The sequence below is a fragment of the Babylonia areolata genome, chromosome 28 (genome assembly GCF_041734735.1).
Source record: "Babylonia areolata isolate BAREFJ2019XMU chromosome 28, ASM4173473v1, whole genome shotgun sequence".
NCBI lineage: Eukaryota > Metazoa > Mollusca > Gastropoda > Neogastropoda > Buccinidae > Babylonia > Babylonia areolata.
In genome coordinates this window covers 19,593,136-19,598,784 of record NC_134903.1, presented here as the reverse complement: position 1 = coordinate 19,598,784, position 5,649 = coordinate 19,593,136, and positions in this window count along the sequence as shown.

Below are 5,649 nucleotides of genomic sequence, written 5' to 3'. Positions count from 1 at the left end.
TCATATGGCTTCCACTTTTGATTGAATAGTACTAAATCATCTGTAATTTTAGCAAGATAGTTCATTTCTAAGTATCTGTTTGGTAAACATGCAGCATATGCTTGGTTTGGCATTTGCAAAAAAAAACATTTTACAAATATAAAATTTCACAGTAAGTAGCACGAAATCTAATCCGGCATCTGTAATGAAGCCATTTTTTGTACCAAACATAAGGAGCTCTTCACATAACTTGAAAACATAACTATGGTGATATTTTTCGTGCAGCGTTTTTTTCAAAATTTTTCCAAAACGACCTCGTTTCATGCCATAACAAATATTAGATATCCTGAATGTCTTGATTACAAAGTGTACACATGGGATTTTCAACAATCTTACAGTAGTGCAAATACTTTCGAGTTTGTAAAAGCCTGTGTATGACTCTTGTTTGAAAACATTTAACTGACTTAAAACAGTGTCGAAAAATAACATTCCAGTTCACATCAGAAAAGGTATTGTTCTATTTACAGCTGTTGGCAACACGTCTGATTCCAAGAATAGAATGCAGATTGAATGTATTTACTCCCCTTACTAATAGTGAAAAAAATTTTAGGTTTAAGAATACAATATTGTGCAATTAGTTCAATACCAAGTTTATGTTGATACTGTCGAACTGAGTTTATAACACTATCATGAACAGAAAATCAGTTCCCAAAATATTTGGAATTTTTTCCTGAAACTCATCAAAAGTAAGAAATCTGATATTTTCAGTATAAAAAATTTGACCTATAAACAAAATGTCATTATCTACCCATTCTTTAATGAAGACAGTCTTACCACCTCTGAAAACATTTACATGATAATGGATGTCATCTGTCATGAATTCATCTACATTCACTGGAATACATGATTCATTCATGAAGTTTCTTATAATGTTTCAAAACATCCTGCCAAAACATGTTGTTGCAATGTCTCATGCAAACGTAAACATTCTTCACCAATTGTATCCATTTTTCCCCATACTGGAAACAAGTAAAAAACAATTAGTTGAAAGTCTGTCGATACAACCAGGTGATTTTTAGTGCAGAAAGATAAATGTGTAAATTCACCATTTGAAAACTACCTTCTAAATAACTTTTACAAATGATACTTTTTAAAATCTTTGTTTACCTTTCCAATTGAATTGAAATTCAGCATTTTCAGTGTCCTTCAACAGTTGCATTAGTTGGTCCGGCAATGTCATGAATAGATGTGTAAACAAGGGAAGCACTAATGATTTCAGAACAGTTATTTTTCCAAAAGGCGTTGATTGTCTTTTATTCCATTTATACACCAATCTTTCGGCTTTTTAAAGTTTGCCGTCAAAATTAATATCAACAATTTTATTCAGATCAACACAATACAGTACACCTAATGTTCTAGAAATACCTGGATTTCAACAAAAGTTTTCATCGCGCCAATGACGAACAGTGGAGTGCTTCACACGGCCAAACCAGACACAATTTGTTTTTTCAGTATTGACATGTAGGCCAGAAACTTCTGCAAAAAAATGTAACACCAATACATTCTCTAAAGGATTTTTCACTACCTTCTAAGCACAGAGATGTGTCACCAGCAAACTGAAACAACAAATGTTCATTAGCATTAACCCCCAGTTTCACTATTCTGTCTTATCATGGTAGACATAATTTCTGCACAAATCAAAAATATATACGGTGAGCATGGACCCCCTGTCATACTCCTCTTTTAATGTCAAACCATTTAGAATGCTGTCCATTTACTGAAACACAGGACTTCACATCTTTATAAAAAGTAAAGATCCACTGAATGATTTCAGGACTAAAATCAAAGAAGCGTGATTATTTTTTTTCCAAGAAAGACCACGAAACACTGTCAAATGCTTTTTCAAAATCCACTGTGAGTTACAATCCATGGATGTTTTCTGTTTCTGCATAATAGAGCAAGTCATAATCTTTTCGAATATTTTCCCTAATATATCCACTTTTTTGATTTCTCATTGATCAACCTAGGTAAAACAGACTTTATTCGACCAGTATGTATACACACAAGTGCGCGCACGCGTGTATCACGTATGCACAAAAGAAACTGATGAATAGAGAAAAAAAAGATATCTTGCTGTTTCTTTATGAAGAAAGAAAATGCACCTCGTATAATGTTACATGTGTCTATTAACATGTTCCTATGCATGGTTTTTTCGCCTTTTATAATGTTCTTCTGCAAAAATGTGCATCATCAAACAAAGGTGTGTAGTACAACCAAAAGTTCATTATAGCAATATATTTTTCTATGTGAAATCCTATGTTTTAAATATTCTTCTAAAAAGGTAATCAAAATGATATGCATTTATTCATTTTACATCTGTAAATAAAAAGATTTGGAAGTTGAACAATGATGTCAAAAACATCATCTGTCTTGAAATTTTTCGAATAACCAAAGAGTAAAATTATTTCAGACGTTGAAATCTGTGAACTGAAGACATTAGCAGTTCCAACAAATATGTTGTATATTTTCCTTTCTTGCTTGCAAAAAATACAAGTTTAATCAATCTCTACACCCATTCTTTAAAAATACATTTGTGCTTAGAATCCTATGCATTTATGTAATCTGAAACCATGTTGATTTAGTTTCATTAATTTTATTGTCATTTCTTCAGAACTGTCTTCATGGCATTTGTTGTTCCATATCATATATATCCCATTTCATTTCTGACGGTCTCTTATCTGAACTTACAGATCGTAGTATTTGTGACTACCTTTTTTATATACCGAATAGAGTTCGGTCAATAAAGCGGATAATTACTCACTATGTACAAAGTTCTGATCACTTTCAATAAACCTGCGTGGGAAAGGAAATCTACAATAATGTTGTTATGTTATACTTTTCTCTAAATTCAGCCTAACATAAGGTTGCCATTTTCTTTATACAGATCTGCAGCATTACAGATGCCCTCTAGTATCAATTGCTCTTCATTTAAATAAAGATTATTCAAAATGAACTTATTCTGAAATATTGGTTCGGCCAACATTTGTGCTTCATTTTGTGCTTCAGATTATGTTTGCAAAGTCTTTGAAAGCATGAAAGACATGCTTCAAAAACACTCTTTTTTTTTCAAGACAAACAAAATAACTTGGTCTATATCCATCAATGATTTGTGTTCCGGGATGTATCTTTTTTTCCATTCATGCTTTGAGTTTGTTATTTTTCTTATCCAGCTCAGTTTGAGAGCCTTGAATAAATGAAATTATGTAACTCGGGTATTCCTAGCCCTCCGTTTTATTTTTGCTTCATTGCTGTTTCCTTGTCTCATTTTCCTTTTCATACAAAAATGAAACACATTTATTGCAAGTTTTTAATAAAAGAATCGGCGGGGGTGGGGGTATGGGGGGTAAAAGTAATGATAAGGATACCGGTTCCTATAATATTAAAAAGTTCAAAATTGCAGTTCTTCCCAAAGGTGTAAGTAAATGTTTAATCCAAATATTTTTGTCTTTCTTTTTTTTTCCTAAAAAGAATTCAAAGCAATTTAAAACCCCGCATCCTTGCAGATCTGTAAGCCATATTCCTAATATCTTAAAGACTGGTGGGTTCCATTTAATTTCAATGTGTGGGATATTAACCATAGCTGTTGCTTCCCAACCAAACTGCTGTCTTTTCATAATTCATTTGTAAACCTGATATTTTCCCAAATTCTTTGAACGTTTTTTTATTTTTTTATTTTTTTTTTATTGTTTCTATAAACGAAGGTTCGCCATTATTTACCACCATCTGTGTGTTGTTTGCAAATTGCGCTGTCTTATGATTATGTTCATTATCGTCAATTAATATGCTCTCAATACCATAATTTTCTCGAACCATTATTCCGATAATTTCAACGCAGAGTATGAACATTTAAGGTGAAGCCAGATTACCCTGCCTACAACCTCTCGAAATGTCAAACCATTGAAATGCTAGTCAATTAACTATTTTTTTATGATTTTGTGTTTTTAAAGACTATTTCGATCCAAGAACAAATATCTTCCCCGAAGCCAAAGGATCTAAGCACTTGTCATAAACGTCCCATCCAAAGAGTCAAATGCATTTTCAAAATCAACACAGACGAAGAGTCCTGGTAGACTGTTATCCATGAGATATTAATCGTATCATAAAGAAGTCTGATGTTATTACCTCCTATGTTTCGTCCACTTACGAATGTTGTCCAGTCTTCATTCATAAGAGGTGGCAGTATTCGTTGTATTCTGGAAGCAATACACGACGAACCAGTTTTATATCTTATAGTATTCCATGATGAGATGGGTCGCCAGTTGTTGTTTTTTAATGGATTATTGTTGTTTGCCTTCTCCAGGTATGCATATTATGATACTTTCTTTTTGAGTAGTTGATAGTTCCGTTTTATGGAATCTTTCATTAAGTGCGCTGACAATAAAAATAATCTTAACTCTTTAACTCTCTCCATACGAACGGCGAAAGAGACGACGTTAACAGCGTTTCACCCCAGTTACCATCATCAAAATATTGCTAGCGGTAGGCTCTTATACTGAAGAGGTGAATGTTGACAAAGAATACCACAATTCTGACGACGGAAGCTAAAGGTTGGGTCATTCAGACACTCACTGGACATCCGAGGGGTCTGTGTAGAGGAGAAGAGAGGACTGGCCGTACTGAGAGAGTTAAGAAATAAATACATACATGCATACATAAATAGATAAATACATTTAGATTAGGAGATCCATCTGTTCCGGGATTCTTTCCATTTTTCTTTTTTTTTTTTTTTCTTTTTTTAAAGCGAGTCCAGGTTCCTCTACAGTCAGATGGCCAGCCTTTGACATTGCATACAACTACCTTGTCTGCTAACCGGACAGCTAATCACTGTTATCATCTGCAAACTTATTAGCCTTGCTCGACAGTAAGTTAATCAACCTGTGGCTCGGTCATTTGGTTGGTTAGTTGGTGTAATTTGTTGCTGAGTGCCTACGCGAAGAATGGTGTGCGTGTGCGCGCGTGTACGCGAGTCATGTGACGTCGTCGGCTCACGTCTTGTGCTATGACGTGCACAGTTCTGCTCTGTTGATCATCCATGTCTGTCCCCTTCTCACCTTCTTCCCTCCACCTACACCCTTACCATCCACCCCGCCCCCCACACCCACCCCACCAGTCTATCATGTGAGACATGTCTGTGCTTTTTTCATCATAATTCAAGTGTCGGCACCCTTCCAATATTATGGGTTTTTTTCTTTCTCCAATCACTGACACTCACCCTCTCCATTTTAGATTTTTGTACTTTATCTTTTCCACATTCTATTCTGTCTGTCTGTCTGTCTGTCTGTCTGTCTCTCTCTCTCTCTCTCTCTCTCTCTCTCTCTCTCTCTCTCTCTTCCTTTCTTAGTCCCCTCCCCCTTGCTCCCATCCCCACACCTCTCCCCTCCACCTCAACCGCCCCCCTTTTCATTCGAATATACAGAAATGTCGATTTCTAATTAATAATAACAATCATCATTATGATAGAAATGATAATAATCCAAATGATAAAATAATATCATTTATTTTCACTCTAATATCATCATCTTAGATGAACAGACTATAAATAAATAAACGAACGAACTTCAAGTGTCGGTCTGTAGACCAGGACCAGAGGGTGTCACCAGCACAGCTGTA